This window comes from Geotrypetes seraphini, chromosome 3, assembly GCF_902459505.1.
Source record: "Geotrypetes seraphini chromosome 3, aGeoSer1.1, whole genome shotgun sequence".
NCBI lineage: Eukaryota > Metazoa > Chordata > Amphibia > Gymnophiona > Dermophiidae > Geotrypetes > Geotrypetes seraphini.
The window spans coordinates 312514714-312537584 of record NC_047086.1 but is presented as its reverse complement, the minus strand read 5'-3'; positions in this window follow the sequence as shown (position 1 = coordinate 312537584).

Sequence of the window (22871 nt, the reverse complement as noted above, 5' to 3'; positions counted from 1 at the left end):
CCCCCCACACACACACACACAAAATGTAGGGTTACCAGCCGTCCAGATTTCCCCAGAGGCACTGCTAATGTTCTTATGTCCTTCTTTTCAAGGACATATCTGGGGGTCCGACGGCTTTTCAAAACCCGGCACTTTGTCCGGGTTTTGAAAAGTTTCCCATCAAAATTGAGTCGGGAAGGGGCATCCATGCATGCACAGACACAATGCAGTGATGTCACGTGTACGCGCATGTGCGTGTGACATCATTGCGTTGCATCTGCGCATGCGCGGATGCCATCTGAGGGTGGGGCTGGGGGGGCAAAATAGGACGTGACACAGGCGGAACATGGCAGAACTGAGCAGACCTGGGGGCGTGGCTATGGATCCAGATTTTCCTTTGAGAAAATCTGGTCACCCTAAATAGATGCCTATCTGATTATGTAAAATATCACATGACACGTAGCGGTGCCTAAGGTGTCAGGTCAAAAGCGCGCCGGGACAAAGGCGCGCCCAGACAATTGAGCACAGCGCGGAGGCGTGCCCCGCTCAAAATTAATGTTTTTAGAAACATAGAAAGATGACGGCAGATAAGGGCTACAGCCCATCAAGTCTGCCCACACTATTGACCCTCCCTATTAAGTCTAATGACCCCCTTAAGTATAATTGTAATTATACTGCCACTCTACTGACCCGCTCTTTCAAGTCTATACCCTAGTGACCCTATCCCTTGGCATGACCCTCGTAGGGATCCCACATAGGTATCCCATTTATTCTTGAAGTCTGAGATGCTGCGTGCCTCGATCACCTACACTGGAAGCTTGTTCCAATGCTCAGTCACTCTCTCCGTGAAGAAGTACTTCCTGGCGTCTCCACGAAACTTCCCTCCCCTGAGCTTGAGCGGATGACCCCTTGTGGTCGAGGGTCCCTTCAGAAGAAAGATATCATCTTCCACCTCGACCCGTCCCGTGATGTACTTAAAAGTCTCAATCATGTCTCCCCTCTCCCTACGCTCTTCGAGAGTGTAGAGCTGCAATTTGCTCAGTCTTTCTTCGTACGGGAGACCCTTTAGCCCCGAGACCATCCTGGTGGCCATCTGCTGAACCGATTCAACTCTGAGCACATCTTTACGGTAATGTGGCCTCCAAAATTGCACACAGTATTCCAGATGAGGTCTCACCTTGGCTCTGTACAATGGCATCATGACTTCAGGCTTCCTGTTGACGAAGCTTCTCTTGATACAACCCATCATCTGCCGTGCTTTAGATGAAGCCTTCTCCACTTGAGTGGCTGCTTTCATGTCAGCACTGATGATTACTCCTAAGTCTCGTTCTGCCGTAGTCCTGGTTAAAGTTTCTCCATTCAGGGTGTAAGTTCTGCAAGGATTTCCGTTACCGAGATGCATGACCTTACATTTCTTGGCGTTGAAGCCCAGCTGCCAGATTGAGAACCAACTTTCTAAAGTAAGCAGGTCTTGCTCCATAGCATCCTGTAGATTATAGCCGTTTACTATATTGCATAGTTTGGCGTCATCAGCGAATAAGGTTACCTTGCCTTGAAGCCCTTGAGTCAGATCCCCAATGAATATGTTGAAGAGGAGTGGGCCCAGGACTGAACCCTGTGGCACTCCGCTAGTCACCCCCGACATTTTAGAGAGGGTACCGTTAACCACCTCCCTCTGAAGTCTGCCACTAAGCCAATCTTTAACCCATTCAGTTAGAGTCTCTCCTAATCCCATCGATTTAATCTTGTTCAGCAGCTTGCGGTGAGGGACGCTGTCAAACGCTTTGCTGAAGTCCAGGTACACGACGTCCAAGGACTCTCCTGAGTCCAGTCTTCTTGTTACCCAGTCAAAGAAGCTGATAAGATTGGACTGGCATGACCTACCCTTGGTGAATCCATGTTGACTGGGATCCCGGAGATTTCCCTCGTTCAGGATCGTATCTAATTTATACTTAATTAGTGTTTCCATGAGTTTACACACTATTGAGGTGAGGCTTACCGGTCTATAGTTCGCAGCCTCAGCCTTACAACCCTTTTTATGTAGAGGAACGACGTTGGCCGTCTTCCAGTCCAACGGAACTTTCCCCGTACTTAGTGAGAGATTGAAGAGCACTGCCATCGGTTCCGCCAGAACATCTCTCAATTCTCTGAGCACTCTTGGGTGTAAATTGTCCGGTCCCATGGCCTTGTTTACCTTTAACCTTGCCAGTTCGTTGTAGACGTCCCCAGGTGTGAACTCAAAATTCTGAAACGGGTCATCCACGTCTTGTTTTACCTTCAACTGTGGTCCGTGTCCCGGTGCTTCGCAGGTGAAGACTGAGCAGAAATATTCATTTAGTAGTTCTGCTTTTTCTGAATCCGCCACCGCGTAGTTTCCGTCCGGTTGTCTAAGGCGTACTATACCGTCTGTGTTCCTTTTCCTATCACTGATATACCTAAAGAAGGATTTGTCCCCTTTTTTAATGTTTTTTGCCAGAGTTTCTTCAACACGAAGTTTGGCCTCCCTAACTGCTGTTTTGACCACTGCAGATCTGGTCTTATATTCTACTCTAGTTTCTCTTCTCTGCGTACGTTTGTAGGAAAGAAATGCTTTTTTCTTCTCCTTAATGAGGTCGAGATCTCTTCAGTGAACCATTGGGGTTTGTTGTTTCTTTGCCGTTTATCTACTGATTTTATGTAGCGATTAGTTGCTTCGTGTATGGATGATTTCAGGTACGACCACATAGTTTCCACATTGCCAGTCTCTGCTTGGATCTGCAGCGTCTGATGAACGAAATCTCCCATGCGTGCGAAGTCAGTGCCCCGGAATTTGAGCACCTTTGTTTTTGTAATTGATTTAGGGGATCCTTTCCCAAGGTTGAACCATACCATGTTGTGGTCGCTGGAGGCTAGCGTATCTCCTACCGAGACCTCTGAGACGCTTTCCCCGTTGGTGAGTACCAGGTCTAGGATCGCCTGGGCCCTAGTGGGCTCCGTTACCATTTGTCTGAGATGTACTCCTTTTATGGTGGTCAAAAGCCTCCTGCTGCTGCTGGTTGTTGCTGAAAATGTGGTCCAGTCTGCATCAGGCATGTTGAAGTCCCCTATCAGTACAGTGTCGCCCCGTAGAGTTATATTCTCTATATCTTCAATTAATTCTGCGTCCATGTCTTCCGGTTGTCTTGGAGGTCTGTATACCACACCAAGATACAGGCATTGGGGGCATTGGGGGGGAACCCCCCCCCACTTTACTTAATAGACATCGTGCCGCATTGTGGGGGTGTTGTGAGGGGTGTGGGGGGTTGTAACCCCCCACATTTTACTGAAAACTTCACTTTTTCCCTGTTTTTAGGGAAAAAGTTAAGTTTACAGTAAAATGTGGAGGGTTACAACACCCCAAACCCCCCATAACGCCGGCGCGATGTCTATTAAATAAAGTGGGGGGGTTCCCCAACAAAAACCCCCGTCGGAGCCCCTAAAAACAGTAATTTTGAGTGGCGTACGCCTCCGCACTATGCTCAATTGTCTGGACGCGCCTTTGTCTTTCGCGCCGTTGTCTGTGAACCGGTGCCTAATGTCTAAGTGGGCATTTCTATGGGCAGAGCTTGACAGGCGCTGCTAAGCCCAATTCTCCAAAAACATTGGCGCAGGAAATGTAGGCCTTTTAAACTCTGGCCTACATTTCAGGTGCCTAAGTTTTTAAATAAGCGCCATTGGCCAAGATTTTGTACATGATGCCAGCTCTGAGAGGTTCTGGTGGGTCCTCTTAACGCTCTGTTCAATTCCGCAGGATTGGAGAAGAGCAGATGTGGTCCCTCTTCACAAAAGTGGTTGCAGAGATGAAGCGAGAAACTATAGGCCCCGGTAAGCCTCACTTCAGTTATTGAAAAAATAATGGAAACGTTGCTGAAGGAAAGGATAGTGAAATTCTTAGAATCTAATGGATTACAAGATCTGAGGCAACCTGGGTTTACTAAAGGTAAATCGTGCCAAATGAATCTGATTTAATTCTTTGACTGGGTGACTAGAGAATTGGATCAAGGACATGCACTAGATGTAATTTACTTAGATTTCAGAAAAGTCTTTAACACGGTTCCTCATAGGAGGCTCTTAAACAAATTCCATGGGCTGAAGTTAGGGCCCAAAGTGGTGAACTGGATTAGAAGCTGGTTGATGGAGAGACACCAGAGGGTGGTAGTTAATGGAATTCACTCAGAGGAGAAAAAGGTGAGAGTAGTGGGGTGCCTCAGGGATTGGTGCTGGGACCGATTTTGTTCAATATGTTTGTGAGCGACATTGCTGAAGGGTTAGAACAGGATTTTCAGGATTTCCCCAATGAATATGCATTGAAAGCAGTGCATGCACATAGATCTCATGCATATTCATTGGGGAAATCCTGAAAACCCAACTGGATTCGGCCGTCAAGGAGGGACTTTGGAGACTCCTGGGTTAGAAGGTAAGGTTGGCCTTTTTGCAGATGATACCAAGATTTGTAATAGAATAGGATCTGCAAAAGTTAGAAGAATGGTCTAGTTTCAAGTTTATTAGTTTCTTGATATACCATCAATCAAACTTATCTAAATGGTTTACAATAAAAGTAATTACAAAAATAAATTGTTCACCCTTTCCAAGGTAGGGAGAACGAGAGGGCACTCGCTGAAGTTGAAAGGGGATAGATTCCATATAAACGTAAGGAAGTTCTTCTTCACCCAGAGAGTGGTAGAAAACTGGAATGCTCTACCGGAGGCTATTATAGGGGAAAACACCCTCCAGGGATTCAAGACAAGGTTGGACAAGTTTCTGCTAAACTGGAACCAACAAACACCATGGGAGTGGGACCTAGCGTAGGGTCTGAAAATGCAGATGATGGTACCCAACAGGACCTGGCGGAAGGACCAGCGGAGATCCAGCAGAGCCCGGAGGACACGGACCTGAGACCAGAGAGACATCTGAGGAAGGGGAAATCTGCTGTTATAGTAGGAGACTCAATCCTGCGAGAAGTGGACAGTCACATTGCCGGAGGAAGGGAGGACCGACTAGTGACATGTCTCCCGGGGGCAAGAACAACGGACGTCATCAGCAGAATTGATAGAATCCTGGAGGGAGCCGAGACAGAGGAGACGGCAGTTGTAATCCACATTGGAACCAACGACGTCAGCAGGAAAAATTTCAACCGGACTACACTGACTGAGCAGTTCAGGATCCTGGGGCGGAAACTGAAGCTGAGATCAAATAGGATAGCCTTCTCGGAGATCCTACCAGTACCGAGAGCAGACGCAAGAAGACAGAGCGAACTACAAGTAATGAACGGATGGCTGAGGAGATGGTGCGAGGAGGAGGGATTCCACTTTGTTCGAAACTGGACGACCTTCTTGGGGAAGAACAAGCTCTACAGGAGAGATGGACTGCACCTGAGCACAGCTGGGACGAGGCAGCTGGCAAGAAACATCCAAAACGCCATAGACCTAGCTTTAAACTGAAGAGAAGGGGAAAGCCGGAAGTCGATCTGGCCTCGACACACCGGACATTGGTATCAAAAAATGATACCGAACAAGGACATTGCAAAAGAGAGCTTGGGACCGAGTGGGATCTTTTGGACAAAGGGACTGAGAGAAAATTCTTGGGCAAAGGGACTATGAGAGGCTTCTTGGATAAAGGGACTGAGGGGACACTTTTGGGCAAAGGGACCGAGTGGGAACTCTTGGACAAAGGGGCTGAGAGGGACTTTTTGTACAAAGGGACTGAGGAGACACTTTTGGACAAAGGGACCGAGTGGGAACTCATGGACAAAGGGGCTGAGAGGGACTTTTTGGACAAAGGGACTGGGAGGGAACTTTTAAACAAAAGGGTTGAGTGGAAATCTTCAGAAAAAGGGCCCACAGATGCAATGCAGGGGCCCAGTGCACAAACGAGCCTAACAGGCATGGTTGAAAGAGAACAATGGGAGCAAGAGGACCATCCAAAAAAGGAGATACTGGATGGGGGCAAAACGGACACGCCACGGGAGGTGGATGACCGAGTAAAGGCAAGCCAGGTGGGAGCGCCGAGCCATGGAAAGAAAACAGCAGGGCGGGCGACAAATCAGGACCTATATTGCCTCTACACAAATGCGAGGAGCCTCAGGGCCAAAATGGGAGAGCTGGAAATTATAGCCAGTCAAAAAGCCCTGGACATAATAGGAATCACAGAAACGTGGTGGGCTGATGATAATAAATGGGATGTGGTCATACCAGGGTACAAACTTTACAGGAGAGACAGGACACACAAGAAGGGTGGAGGAATAGCGCTATACATAAAAGACTCCATACCCTCAACCAAAATGGAAACAGCAGTAAGGTCGGAAGGCTTGGAATCAATATGGGTTAAGCTACCAGGAGGATCTGGAGCAGACATCAAATTGGGTCTATACTATCGTCCGCCTGGCCAATCGGAAGAAATCGACCGGGACCTGGAGACGGAACTGCGGCAGGTATGCAAGAATGGAAGTGTGGTGGTGATGGGAGACTTCAACTACCCTGGGATAGACTGGAGTATCGGGCACTCAAGTTGCGAGAGAGAGACCAAATTCCTGGAAGCCACGAGGGACTGCTTCCTGGAACAGCTGGTCATGGAACCTACACGAGGAGAAGCTACTCTTGATCTAATCTTCAGTGGACTGGGGGGACCTGCAAAGGAAGTAGCGGTATTAGACCCACTGGGAAACAGCGATCACAACATGATCCAGTGCAGACTAGAACTGGGATCATCCAGGGTGAAAAGAACCACAACAACAGCGCTCAACTTCAGAAAAGGGAATTATGATGCAATGAGGAAAATGGTGGGGAAGAAACTCAACGGCAGCACAAGGAAGGTAGAGTCCGTAGAAAGCGCCTGGACCCTGCTCAAGCGTACGGTGCACGAAGCACAGAACCTGTACGTCCCCAGGTTCAGAAAAGAGTGCAAGAAAAATCGAATAAAGAACCCAGCATGGATAACGGCAGCTGTAAAAAAGGCGATCAGTAACAAGAAAGCATCGTTCAAAAAATGGAAACAGGATCAAACGCAGGCCAACCAAAAGGAACACAAGGAAAGCCAGAAGGAGTGCCACCGAGTGGTTAGGAGAGCAAAGAGGGAATATGAAGAGAGACTAGCGGGAGAGGCAAAAAATTTCAAATCATTCTTCAGGTACGTAAAGGGGAAGCAACCAGCGAGGGAGGAAGTGGGGCCCTTGGATGATGGGGATAGAAAGGGAGTAGTGAGGGAGGAAAAAGAAATAGCTGACAAGTTAAATGACTTCTTTACGTCGGTCTTCACGAGGGAGGACACATCCAACATTCCGGAACCAGAGGAAATAGAAAATGGAGATCAAGATAACAAGCTGGTCAAATTAGAGGTGAGCCAGGAGGATGTCCTCAGGCAGATAGACAAGCTAAAGAGCGACAAGTCGCCAGGTCCGGATAGCATTCACCCAAGGGTGCTCAAGGAATTAAGGAATGAAATAGCAGAGACACTTCAGCAAATATGCAACCTATCCCTAAAAACTGGAGAGATCCCGGAGGACTGGAAAATAGCTAATGTCACGCCCATCTTCAAGAAGGGTTCGAGGGGCGACCCGGGAAACTATAGGCCGGTAAGCCTCACATCGGTCCCGGGAAAGATGATGGAGGCACTGATTAAGGACAGCATCTGTGACCATATCGAAAAAAATGGACAGCTAAGGTCGAGCCAGCATGGGTTCTGCAAGGGTAGGTCGTGCCTCACAAACTTGTTGTACTTCTTTGAGGGGGTAAACAACCAGGTGGACAAAGGAGAACCCATAGACATAATTTACCTAGACTTCCAGAAAGCCTTCGATAAGGTACCACATGAGCGGTTGCTCAGGAAGCTATGGAACCATGGGGTGCACGGGGAGGTCCACCGATGGATCAAAAACTGGCTGGCAGACAGGAAGCAGAGGGTTGGTGTAAAGGGCCATTACTCGGACTGGCAAGGGGTCACGAGCGGGGTTCCTCAAGGATCGGTGCTGGGACCGCTCCTGTTTAACATATTCATTGACGACCTGGAGGCGGGAACAAAATGCGAAGTCATCAAATTTGCAGATGACACCAAACTATTCAGCAAGGTTGAAACCACGGTTGACTGCGAGAATCTCCAAAGGGATCTTACGACATTGGAAGAATGGGCGAAAAAGTGGCAAATGAGCTTCAATGTAGGGAAATGCAAGGTCATGCATATAGGGAGAAGGAACCCGATGTTCACTTACAAAATGGGGGGATCAATGCTAGGGGTCAGTAATCTGGAAAGAGACTTGGGAGTGATGGTGGACACGACATTGAAGGCGTCGGCACAATGCGCCACAGCCTCGAGGAAAGCAAACCAAATGTTAGGTATCATTAAGAAGGGTATCTCGACCAGAACGAAGGAAGTCATCCTGCCACTGTACCGGGCTATGGTGCGCCCGCATCTGGAATACTGTGTACAGTACTGGTCACCGTACCTCAAAAAGGACATGGCAATGCTTGAGGGAGTCCAGAGACGAGCAACTAAACTGATTAAGGGTATGGAAAACCTTACATACACTGACAGACTGAAGAAGCTGGGGCTGTTCTCCCTGGAAAAGCGGAGACTCAGAGGAGATATGATAGAGACCTTCAAGATCCTGAGGGGCATCGAAAAGGTTGACAAAGACAGATTTTTCAATTTGAAAGAAACCACAAGAACAAGGGGTCACTCGATGAAATTGAAGGGGGACAGGTTTAAAACAAACGCAAGGAAGTACTTTTTCACACAGAGGGTGGTGGACACATGGAACACCCTTCCGGAGGCCGTGATAAGAAATAGCACAGTACAGGGTTTTAAGGATGACCTGGATAGGTTCCTGGAAGACAAAGGGATTGAGGGGTACAGATAAGAGCAGTGGAAGGTTTAGAGATAACTGTAGAGGTAGGCAATAAAATTAGTCAGGGACCTCTGACCAGGCAATATGCCTGATGGGCCGCCGCGTGAGCGGACCGCTGGGCTGGATGGACCTCTGGTCTGCCCCGGCGGAGGCGACTACTTATGTACTTATGTACTTATGTACTTATATGCAGGTAAGGCTGGACTCATTTAGAGCACTGGTCTTTGACCTGGGGGCTGCCGCTTGAGTGGACTGTTGGGCACGATGGCCACTGGTCTGACCCAGCAGCGGCAATTCTTATGTTCTTAGTACCTAACTAACATGAAGCCAATAGGAGAATGGAAAGAGGAATACATCGTTACATTTTGCAAAAAATAAAAAGGGGAATGGGTAAGGGGAAAACACAATCGGTAGATATAGGGTTTGGTCGTCCTCAAGTGAAGTGTTAATTCTCACATATTGAATGCATCCTTGAATAGAAATGTTTTAAGTTTAAGTTTTAAGAGTGAAATCCGAGGGAACCCTATGTGCTGGGAAGTGAGAGGCTGATAAGTACTGACGGATAGAGGGACCGTGGGGTGATTGTGTCTGAGTATCTAAAGGCATCTAAACAGTGTGATAAGGTGGTGGCAGTAGCCAGAAGGATGGACTAACCAGCGAGGCCACACTTGGAATATTGTGTTCAGTTTTGGAGGCTGAAGGATATAAAAAGGTGAAGGATATAAAAAGACTTGAAGTGGTCCAAAGGAAGGCAACAAAAATGGTAAGGGGTATAAATTTAAAATTCAGCAAGAGGCCAATTTTAATACAATTTTGGGAATCATAATCAACTTTCCCTCTTCCTACTGTTATTACCTTTCATGTTTTCTGTTCTATAATCATTGGAGTTCCTCTCCCCTTTCCCATTGTTTCTATGTATTTGTCAGTTTGTTGTCTAGTTATGTCTTTGATCGTTTAAATAAACTGTATGTCCTTCTCCTTTTTTTATTTTTTATATTTTTTAGAATTCTACACCGCTTAGAAAGTTTTAAATAAACTTGAACCAAAAGAAGTATGAGAAGAGACTGGAAGACCTAAATATGTACACTCTGGAGGAAAGGAGGGACAGGGGAGATATAAAACAGATGTTTAAATACTTGAAAGGTATTAATATAGAACTAGAGGGCATAAATTATTTTTCACGGAGAGGGTGGTAGATGCCTGGAATGCCCTCTCGAGGGAAGTGGCGGAGAGGAACATAAGAACATAAGCAATGCCTCTGCTGGGTCAGACCTGGGGTCCATCGTGCCCAGCAGCCCGCTCACGCGGCAGCCCAACAGGTCCAGGACCTGTGCAGTGATCCTCTATTTATACCCTTCTATCCCCCTTTCCAGCAGGAAATTGTCCAATCCTTTCTTAAACCCTAATACCGTACTCTGCCCTATTACGTCCTCTGGAAGCGCATTCCAGGTGTCCACCACACGCTGGGTAAAGAAGAACTTCCTAGCATTTGTTTTGAATCTGTCCCCTTTCAACTTTTCCGAATGCCCTCTTGTTCTTTTATTTTTTGAAAGTGTGAAGAATCTGTCCCTCTCTACTCTCACTATGCCCCTCATGATCTTATAAGTCTCTATCATATTCCCTCTAAGTCTCCTCTTCTCCAGGTAAAAGAGACCCAGTTTCTCCAATCTCTCAGCCTATGAAAGGTTTTCCATCCCTTTTATCAGACGCATCGCTCTCCTCTGAATCCTCTCGAGTAATGCCATATCCTTCTTAAGGCACGGTGACCAATATTGGACGCAGTATTCCAGATGCAGGCGCACCATCGCCCGATACAACGGCAGGATGACTTCTTTCGTCCTGGTTATAATACCCTTCTTGATTATACCTAGCATTCTATTCGCTCTCTTAGCAGCCACTGCGCACTGTGCCGTCGGCTTTATTGTCATGTCCACCATTACCCCCAAGTCCCTTTCTTGGGTACTCTCATTCACTAACATCCCTCCCATCGTATAGTCGTACCTCGGGTTTCTGCTTCCCAGATGCAATACTTTACATTTCTCAACGTTGAACTTCATCTGCCATCTCATCGCCCATTCCCCTAGTTTGTTCAAGTCCCTTTGCAATTCTTCGCAGTCCTCTTTAGTCCGAGCTCCACTAAATAGTTTGGTATCTTCTGCAAATTTTATTGTCTCACACTTCGAACCTGTTTCTAGATCATTTATGAATATATTAAATAGCAGCGGCCCGAGCACCAAGCCCTGCGGAACACCACTCGTGACCCTCCTCCAGTCCGAGTAGTGGCCCTTCACCCCTTCCCTCTGTTTCCTACCTGCCAACCAGTTTCTGATCCATCTATGTACATCTCCGTCCACCCCATGGTTCTTCAGTTTCCGGAGTACACCTGGTCAAAGGCTTTTTGGAAATCCAGGTATATGATGTCTATGGGGTCTCCTCTGTCCATCTGTTTGTTAATTGGTGGAAAATGGTGATGGAATTCAACAAAGTGTGGGATAAACAGAGGATCTCTAATTAGAAAATGAAGGGTGTAAATTAAAGAACTAAGGCAGACTTGCACGGTCTGTGTCCCATATGTGGTGATTTGGTGTAGGATGGGCTGGGGAGGGAACTCCACTAACTTGGAACATAAGGATGTTACTGGCCAGACTTTATGGTAGATATCCTGCAGACAGGATGGTTGGATAGGCTGGAGTGAGCTTGGATGGCAACTTCAGCATTTTGAACCTAGGTGGACTTTACAGTCTATGACCAAGAAATATCAAAGAAAAGGCAAGTTAGTTTAATCATGTATATGTAATGGATATAACTAATGGGCAGACTGGATGGACTGTTCAGGTCTTTATCTGCTGTCATTTACTATGTAAGTGTGATTGACACGCAGCCAGTGCCATTTTTTTTCAGCACTGGCTGATTTAGGCACCCTTTATAGAATCGTTCCCCTAAAGACCTTTTGGGATAAGCACTCTTTAGAAAATCGCATCGAGCACTGAATTCTTTGCTTAGTTCTGGGTGCGAGGACTTACCTGCAGAAAACCTGGTGTACATCCTGGTGTTCAAGCTGGGTACATATCCCCACCATCCTGTAACACCATGTATATCTTTTGTGAATGTCCCTGACCCACCTTTGCCTCTCTAATGGCTCTGCCACCTATTGAGTTGACCCAATTTACGTGCAGCCAGATCAAATTTAAGATGTTAATGTTAGCACATAGAGCATTATTTCAGTTACAGCCTTCATATCTTTCTAATTTGGTGCTATTTTACGCCCCAAAGCGTTTATTACGATCTCTGAATGACAATAGGGTAGTCGTCCCTCACATTTCAAAGGCACATCTTGCATCAACTAGGGATTGTGCATTCTTTTATTCAGTTCCGCGGTTATGGAATAATCTGCCCATAGATTTGAGAATAGAATCATATATAAACTTTAAAAGACATTTAAAAGCACATTTTTTCCAATTGGCTTTCTCAACTTAGAACAGAGTTTGGGACTGTGATCTGTATTTATGTAATGATTAATTCCGTATTTAAGTTATATTAATTGTGTAATGGAAAATTTTTAGCTGTATGTATTAATTAGGGTTCACTGAGATTTGATTGTTTTGTTGTTTTACTATTAGAATTGTTATTGTTGAGATGTTTGCTATGATTTTTATTTTTAAAAAAAACCAACAACTTTGTTCTTAATCTTTCCTTTTCTATTTCTAATGGAGTTCTTTTCTTGATGAATATGAACTATGTATAGTAAACCGCTTAGATCAGTGGTCTCAAACTCGCTACCCGGGGGCCACATGCGGCCCGCCAGTTACTATTTTGTGGCCCTCGGTATGTTTATCATAATCACAAAAGTAAAATAAAACAGTTTCTTGTTCATATGTCTCTTTAGCTATAAATGACAATATTATTATTATTATTATTAAGACTCGGCCAAAAAGAAAGATTTATAAACTATAAAGAGTTTTACCTCATGCAAAATTGTCTTTTCTTTAATAAGACATTAACTATTTTTTTTTCTGAGGCCCTCCAAGTACCTACAAATCCAAAATGTGGCCCTACAAAGGGTTTGAGTTTGAGACCACTGGCTTAGATCCTTTTAGGCTGTTATGCAGTATATAAAGTTCTTAATAAACAAAAACATAAATCATAATTAGTGCCAAATAAGTGCTTGTTAACTCCAATAATTAAATCATTGGAACTACCGGTAATTACTTTGGGCCCCAATCCTGGATCTCTGCCTTTTAAAGAATCCAGTGGATTATATGGTTTCCATACAGTACAGATCAGCATACGTTTTGTTCATGAATAATAATTCAATGTAGAAAGCCATGCTGCGAAAAGAAAATGTGCTGAAATTTTAGCTTCTTAGAGATGAGGCACACTTACAGTATCTTTTTACAATACCTTTCCAAATTAAAGAAAATAATTTCAGCAGCCACTGAGGAAACAACTTTTTTTTGTTAGGAAAAATAGGATTGTCTCATGCCTGCTGTAGTTTAAGCAAACATAAACTCTGGCCCAAATATCCTAACCATCATTTCCTCAAAATTAGCTGCACTAAACCCAAATATCATTTTGTTTGGCTAAGCCAAAAGTAGGATGTGGTTGTCAACCACACAGTCAAATTTCAAGCAGACGCCATCAGAGTCATGGCTTTGTCTTCAGTTAAAAAAAAAAAAATCCAATCCAAAGTGTATTACCTCAGCACTATTATTCTGTCTAACAAACATATGAAACCATAACAACAGGTATAAATTCAGTCATATATTTTACAGGCTGCTTTGTGGGGGGAATGAAATGTATTTTGAGGATTAAAATTATTTATTTATAATAATGTAATCATAAGAACATAAGCAATGCCTCTGCTGGGTCAGACCTGAGGTCCATCGTGCCCAGCAGCCCGCTCACGCGGCGGCCCCAACAGGTCCAGGACCTGTGCAGTGATCCTCTATTTATACCCTTCTATCCCCCTTTCCAGCAGAAAACTGTCCAATCCTTTCATAAACCCCAATACCGTACTCTGCCCTATTACGTCCTCTGGAAGCGCAATATGTCTTACTGAATTAATAATTGGGAGGAGGGTGGGAGAAAATGATTGTTTTATATATTACTTGTGTAATTAATAGTGCATTTTATGTAGTAATTATGTTCAATTAATTGTATTGCACTGTCAAAGTTTGAAAATCAATAAAGTTTTTTTTAAAAAAATAATAATTTGCCAAAGGTTTTCCAAAATTTGCAAATGAGGCAACTCTTTTATCACTGCTGTTTCGTTTGATGCTACATTCTGCCACAACAGACTTCAGAACATTGCGAGAGCATCTGGCAAAAGTTCATTTTGCCTAAGTCCACTCAGAAAATGCCTCTCTGAAAGAAATAGTTGCAAAGTTAAAGACAGCATATGGATAAACCTTTTTTTTTTTTTTTTTTTTTTAATCTTCTGTATGTGCTACTTCTAAAATGCTTTGCTGTTGCTCAGGGACACATATTTCAAGTCCTTCAAGTGTGAAATTCAGACCTGGGGTTTTGAAGAATTTTTTTTTTTTTTTCATTATTGCTATTTTTTTTTCTTTCATTTGTATTCAAAACGCACATTAGCATTCGGAGAATGATGAACAGATGATAAAGATGGGTGCCTCAAGTTAATGACCGGCACTATATTCACAACCTAGTTTGTTTTTTGTTCCCAGTCAATGCTTCAGTGCTGTTGATGAGAAAGAATGACTTTTTATTGAAGGCAGGTCAATGAATTAAATAGAGAAGTGTTCACTTGACTGAAAATGCTTTGACAGACGGCACAGCAGCCGGTCGGATTTGGAACTCTTTACATCTCATATGGTCCTTGGGTGGGATGGACAGAGTGGGCGAGGGGTTATCCCACACAAGTTAAAAAAAAAAGCAACTATTCCAAGTTTTCTGGAAAACAAGAGAGGCAAGCTGTACTCTCTTATTTTGATTCATAGGTCTCCATTTCCTTTTGTTCCACGATGCACTAAACCTGTTCACAAGCCCGCTCCCTTCAATATGATCCCCATAAAAAGCTAATCATTGTATGGTGCTTTGGAGATGAAGAAAAGATGCCATGAAAAAGTCATAGTCACAGAAGACCCTTTTGCATTGTAACCATCTGGTCCAATGGAACTGGAATGAATAGAATAATTGAGTTCCAAATAACTTCTTTCTGGTACAAATAATGGTACTCAGGCTCGATTTGTCTTCTTCACAACAGCAATGGCCCATCATTTCACACCACATCTGCGCATTTGGTTGATCAACACTGAGCTACCACCAAGTTAGCACACTTAATTAAGCCTATATAATTCTTCTCAAGTATGCAGAAAAGTTTGTGTGTGTGTGTGAACGCATGTGTATGGAATCAGGGAGGCTGGAGGGGGGGGGACTGAAAAGAACAGTCCTGCAAATGAGACTTTAGTGAGTCTCTTTTGTATAAGCAATTGAGATGGATGGCAATCTCATGCCACCAAGGTCTTCCAAACTAGGGACTGTGAAAGCATTAGACATATCAACAGCTGTGTATAATCTGTGCTAGTTTTGCTTTCAGACAGGCGGGCTCCGTGGGCTGATTGTGGTCCATTGTTGCATAATCTTCTTTTTCAAATGGTATTACAATTAATTTGATTTGAAGTCTATGGTGTTCAGTCACTAAAGCATCATTAAAATCCCCTTAAACTTGAAAATAGACTTAATAGCATGAGTTCTTTGTCCATTTATTACAATGTGTTTCACTAGGGATTAGGAAGAGAGAGAGAGTAGAAAAAGTTGCCAGAATCTTGTAGGCTGCAGTCAAAAGTAAAACTTAAATTGCAACTTAGATTTGAATGATAAATAAGGAAAAACCAATCTAGAAAGTTTATAAATAAAACATTCTATTGTTTTATATTTCATTGATTCATTGATATATCAAAGAATTTTCAAATAGCTCTAGCAAACATTTTTTTCTAAACTGTTGTGACTTGGGTGATTGGAGAGAATGTTATTACCGAGGACATACATCACCACAATAATGGACTGCAAAAATTGTTTGGTATTTTTGGTCTGTTTTGAATACCGATATTCTATGTTTGGAAACGGGAGTCTCTCTTGTGGAAAAGAATGTGTGAACTTTTGTGACCTGCTATTAATATGATTTGGTTGCAAGGTTCTGAAATTCCTATTTTACTGTCAAAAGGCTATGGACAATTTTGCAACATCACTTTGGTCGAAGTTGGATTTGTGGGCACAATGGTTGCACAGGTTCTCCTATAGGAAAAAAAGAACCAGAGAGCCAGAGACCTTAAGAATTCCTTTTTTTGTAGCAAGTGTCAAAATATTCCATCAGCCCTATAAGGGTCACTTCACTTGCATAGTGTGCCCCTCATTTGTTTATCTAAATGCCGACAAATTGCTGTATTTTCAACAACGTCTCTCTGCTACTGAACTTCATTTGCATGGCGTGCCCTCTATCATTGAGCTGATAATGAGAGCAAGCATAAAGCGTTCATTCACTGCGACCATAAAGAGGCCTGACAGTGATGAATACCAAGTAGGAGAGTTAGGTAGTTCATAGAAGAATATACCATTGTGCAAAATCTCTATCCTTTTATCTTCCCCGCTGCTCATTTTCAGTTCTTTCACGTGAGCTGTCTTCAGTAGGTTTCTGAGTCCCAACTCCTGCATTTAATGGTTAAGAATAAAATATGTAACATAAAATTGTATTTGTATACCGCGATATGCCATGTAGTTTGATGCAGTGAACAAAAGTTAAGTAAAGACTGTGCATGAGTGGTGAGGGTACAAGTACAAACAAATTAGGAGCAAGACAAGGTCAGTGCCAAATACAATTAGTACGAAAAACCCAAGTAAGTAAACAGCCTGCGATTATAGTTAAAGTTATAAATAGGGAATCCCAAATCTAGGTAGCGAAAGCGGGGGGGGGGGGGGGGTAAGACGTGGAGGGGCATAATTGAAAGAAACGTCTAAGTCCGTTTGGGGCCTAAGTCGCTAGTTGCCCAAAGACGGCAGTATCTAAAGTCCATTCTTGAAAAATACGTTCAAAATATTTTGTTTTCCGAGAGTCGTCTAGCTGTACGTCCAGCTGTTTGATCACCCAGACCACTAAGTCGTCTATCTTTATACCCCCATTCTCATCCAAAAATTTATCCAAGTAAAAATCCTAGAAGACGACCTTTTGGATGTGGGAGGAGCCATCAAAGTAATGGACTGGACACCTAGACATGGCAACAGAGCAGTGGGGCACTGCTACGAACTTCACAAAAAGGGTGCCACATAAACATCTCACCATAACTCCCTTATAGGTCATGTTGAGCTCCCATAACGCCTCCAAAACCTACTAGACCCACCTGTCTACCACCCCAATAGTCCTCACGGCTGCAGGTGGCACCTATATGGCAGTACAGTAGGATTGGGGGGGTTGGGGAGTACACATTTTCCACCATAAATGCAGTGGTTAGAGTGGCTTATTGGCCTGGGTCCTCCTCTCTATGGTTCACTTGCCCACCCCCACACTACTTAAGCCACCTCTGTGCTGCTCTACTAGGCTTTCCTATGTCAGGTTCTAGAGGCAGGTATGTATGTTTTTATTCCAATTTTTATGGTGTTGTGGAGGGTGTCAGTAATCACTGGGGTAGTGCGTGGGGTCTGTACTTTGTATCTGCAGTGCTTATCTGGTCACTTTGGATACCTTTTTGGCACTTAGACCTGGTTTTACACGGCCTAAGTCACAACGTACAAGTTCCGTCCAGGCAGCCTCGTTAAACTTTCAGTTATACTTGCAGTACGACTAAGTTTAGATCAGCCCATGTCCCGCCCAAATCCCGCCCTCATCACTCCTCCTAAAACGCCCCTTTTAGCTCTGGTCGTATAGCAGTACTGAAAAGGCCTAAGTCATTTTTAGATATGTCTACACCCAAGTTTAATTATCAGCACTTGGATGACTTGTCTTACTGATCGTCCAAGTGCCGATTTAGGCTGGTTTTTAGACGTATTTCCATTTCGATTATGAACCCCATAGTAAGTATTAGATGCATCTGTACATGGAGCATTTACAGTCGTTTGGGGGGAAGAGCATGAGTGACAGCTTAGAGTTAATTTTTATTTATTAGACATACTCATCCACATCCCTGGTCTTTGTTTTTTTTAAAAAAAAAAAAAATTTCCAAAGTAAAATGCAAAGCAAATAAAGAATTCAGTTGGCTCAATATTTCTGAGATCCTTTTTCCTCTCTTGAGGGTTCCACATTTACTAATAACATAATAAATGACAGCAGATAAAGACCCGTATATATTAAGCTTTGGCTATTTTGGGTTTCTTTACCATATTGTATAGAATAGCATTAGCATGTAAGCCCCTATAACCTGTTTTGTAGGTGAAAAAGGCTCACTTGCTAATCATTTGGCTTGTGGCAATGTAGTTGTGCTGATTGGCACAGAGAACACCTATAAAAAATTTTGGGTGCCTTTTACAAAGCCACGATAGAGGTTTCTACTACAGTCCAGCAAAGTAAATGCTCTGACGCTCTTAGGATTCTATGAGCGTCAGAGCATTTACCTCATTGATCAAAACTTCCACTGCGGCTTTATAAAAGCCAGTGTTTATTTTTTTTAGCACTTGCATAGAGTGCATTGATCCCGAAGTTACTGTGGGCTGTCCGTGCATGCCCTGCAGTTAGGCGTTTTTTAGCTGCTGGAAGCATGTATTGCTGCTTACCACAGCTTAGTAAAAGGATCCCTTTAATACTCAGATTGTGAACTCTTCAGGGACGGAAGAGATACTGTACCTGAATGTACATTACTTCAATAGCATTCATGATTGTAGGTGTTATAAAAACAACATAGTAATTTGTTTTGGAAGAATAGAAGTAGCAGTGTTATTATTTATTTATTTATCTATCAGTTCTATAGCGCTGAAAGATACACAATGCTGTACATTTAACATGTAAAAGACAGTCCCTGCTCAGAAGAGCTTACAGTCTAATTTGAACAGACAGGACAAGTCGTGTTGTTTACCAGTAGTATCAGAATTGCTGACCAATTACCATCCAACTATATTTTTGTGACATTCTTAAAATAATCTGTACTCGGAGACTATTTGGAAGATTCCGGAGGGCAGTCAGGGTTTCAAAGAGAGTACAGCGCAGAATCTGTTTTAGCGCCGGACCTGGTCCTCGAAAGGGGAAGGAGTGCCAGTAGTGTTACTAGATCTCTCCTCTGCCTTTGGTTTGGTGAATCCTAATATTTTCGTGGACAGATGCGGGAAAGGGTTACGGGAAACTATTTTGAAATGGATTGAGTCATTTTTGAAGGGCAGGAGTTTTGCTGTTGATCAAACCAGTTCTGAACTTGGAAATCAAATCTTTCTGAGTCATTATATCAGCTGTAGAATGCAGGATGATATGAAAAGAATGACCTCAGCAGGAAATCAGGAAATCCTCATCTCACATTTGCACTTCTAAATATATAAATCTCTGTATTTCCGTTGTGATAAATGATGGAATGTCCTGTTATTACAGCAAGGATGTTGTGGGACAAGCTGCATAGTATGAAATCATATCTTCATTTGTTTTTGTTTGCAGTAGGTTAGCGTCTCATAGTGTCCAAAACATCTTAGAGGTCTGAGTCACCTGTTTCAGCTCTTTTCAGATCCTGTATTTATGCTACCTGAAGGAATGGAATTTGTTAATTGCCTCAGGCCATCTACAAATGAATAAACACATACAATAGGAAGTTTGCATTGCATAGTTAAAGAAAACAATGGGACAGCTGGACAAATTCCTTTGAGATTGACAGGAGGTAAATTGTCATTTGAACTAGGAGACAAAATGAGTTAGAAACGCAGAACCTTCCCTGGCATCAGGTCAAAAATTAATAACCTGAGGTTGCTTCCTTTTTCAGGAACAAGAATAGATATAAACCATTACTCTACTTAAACATTAACCTTTCAAACAGACCTTGTTAACTTGATAATTAAGTCCTGTTTAGGGATTGGATGGTCTAGTGGAATGATACGATGCTCTTTTCGGGCGCACATTCTCAGGGATGCCAGTGATGTTCTCTGTCAGTTATGCAGCCATGCAGTAAACAAAGAGTTCTTACACATGTTGAGACAAAGATCGTGATTGCCCCCTGCCCCTCTGGATCTCTAAATTACACCATACGGGCAAAGTGCATGGCTCTGCACTCTACCGGCCCCTCGGAGCAGAGTCAGTTCTATGAAGGTCAGGAAAAGGCTGGGAGGATTGACGAGATGTAACAGTCTCTTCCACTGAAGCAGAAGAGACACAAGCAAGGTGCTGTTTGGAATCCAAATGTTCCAGACCTGTGTGATACTCATAGGTTTTATGCTAAATTGAAATTTGGCATAGCCTAAAATGTAGTTCCGTCATAGTACTACGCATTACCAAGTTTACCAAGTTTATTATAAAATTTGATTTAACGCCTATTCAAAATTCTAAGCGATGTACAATTAAAAATTACAGAGTTAAGGGAAACAGACATAACTAACAAAGATTCATACTACTAAACATATTAAAATTCAATAAATACATACAAAGTCAAAGATAAGGAGAGTTAGAGAAGAAATACAATTTAGTTATAAAAGAGACAATTAAAGTAAAAAAACACATTGGGAAAGGGAAGAGACAAGTCATTAAAATATTGTGGATAAATTAAAGGCATAGGCAATTCATTTAATCCTTGAATGCATCTTTAAAAAGAAAACCCTTAAGTTTGCTCTTGAATTTTTCCAAAACCCTTTCTTCTCTTAAATAAATCGGAAGGGCGTTCCAAGCTTGAGGGGCCGTAACTGAGAAGATAGATTGCCGCCGTGTATTAATAACTTTTAAAGAAGGAACGACCAATAAATGTTGGTCATTCGACCTTAGTACTCTAGATGGAGTATAAGGAATTAAAACTTTATAAATAAACGCTGGGGTTTTAAATGTCAAGGACTTAAAAGTAAGCAAACATTATTTATACATTATGCGATGAGCAACTGGAAGCCAATGTGCCTTCTCAAGTAGGGGGTTCACGTGATCAAATTTTTTAGCTTTCTCAATAAGTTTGATTGAAGAATTCTGAATAATTTGTAAGCGTCTGAATGAAGCCAATATCGCTGTAAGAGACAGCAATGACAATGTAGATTTTTGTATACATTTTATTTTGACTTTAACAAATGTACTGTATGTATTCCAAAAATCCCTTATATGTTTAGTTTCAAGTTTCAAGTTTATTTCAAATGTATTATACCGCCCACTCGAACCTTCTAGGCGGTTTATAAAAATGCCTTAACAACATACCGATTAAAATATAATTTAGTCTAAAACAACCCAAGGGAAAAAACGATTTAAGGACACAGACGAACAGGGACAGAAGGGAAGAAGGGGTTAGAACTACAGTTGATAGAAAGAAAAGAAAACACTTAGAGAAGAACAAAAGGTTGGGGAAATGAAAATGGAAATGTTACTTAAAACTAAGTCGTCCTGAAAAGGACGGTTTAGGTTACAAAGGCATCGTGGGAAAGGAATGTCTTTAGCATTACCTTAAATTTAATCAGTGTTATAGTTTCCCGCAATTCTAAAAAAAGGGACACCTATTTTTAGGCACCAAGCAGATGCCTGCTTAAAGCCTGTTCTAAAAGAAGACTAGGCGCATAGGGAGGAATTCTATAAATGACGCACCAAACTCTACATGGGAAAAAAATAGTCGCTAAGCTAGGGTTACCGGACATCCAGATTTCCCCGGACACGTCCTGCTTTTGAGGCCATGTCCGGGGCTCCAGACGGCTTTTCAAAACCCAGCACTTTGTCCGGGTTATGAAAAGCTTCTGGCAACGAGCAACGTTGGGATATCATTTGCGCATGCGCGGATGCAATGTAGTGATGTCATGTGCATGCATGTGACATCATTGCATCACACCAGCGCATGCGCGGATGCCATCTGACATCGCTCGTTGCTCGTGCAGGTCGTGGAGGGTGGGGGTGGGGGAGGAATGGAGCGTGGCTGGCCAGAATAGGGTGGATCTGAGGGCAGGGCCATGGGTCCAGATTTTTCATGTGGAAAATCTGCTATCCCTCTGCTATGCAGTACTCTATATAGGGTGGTCCAGAATGAGCAGGGGTGGACAAACTTTTTGACTCGTGGGCCACGATGGGTTCTTAAATTTGACAGAGGGGCCAGACCATGAGCAGATGGATGGAGTGTTTGCGTGAACTAATATAAATTAAATGTAAGCATCATAACATAAAAGGTTTTGGTCTTTAAAAGGTAGCAAAGCATGAACACGAATGTACATGATCATCTCTCCCTTCCTCTCCTTCACCCCAATTCTTCCTCTTTCCTTTCTGCCCCCTACATGTGCAGCATCTTTCCTCCCCTCTCACCTATCTCCTTGTGCCTTCCCTCTGAACATCTTTCTATCCTTCCCTCCTATCTCTCATGTAGCAAAACTCTTGCCCAGCTTCCATCCTTCCCTCCCTTCCCTTTTGCAGGAGAACTCTTGAGCACCAGCCCCTGCCGCACAGCTGAACCCCCGCTGACCCTCTATCCTTCCCTCCCATCTGAACCCCGCTGACCGCAAGCCCTACATACCTCCCTCCAGAGCAACGTCAGGCCAGTAGCACTCTAAACAGGCTGCTTTGCAGCCTTCTCTTGTCGGGGCCTTCCGCTACTGATGACATCATCAGTGATGCGGCAGAGGGAATTCCCCGATGAGAGAAGGCCACGAAGCAGCCTGTTTAGAGTGCTGCCAGCCCAATGCTGCTCTATAGGGAGGTATGAACCGGCGGGGTTCGGATGGTTGGCGGGCCAGATATGCCCTGCGGGCGGTAGTTTGCCAATGTCTAGTTTAGAGCAAGTTTCTGTGCCTAAAATTGAAGGACAGTATGCAAGCTGAAATCTGGTGCCCAACTCATGACATTTTGGACGTAAATGATGTTATTTTATAGCACTGTGTGCAAATACCACTTGGGTGCTATCTCAGTGGCTTAGCCTTGGGTGGGTCCCAGTAGGCCCAGGTCCAGCCA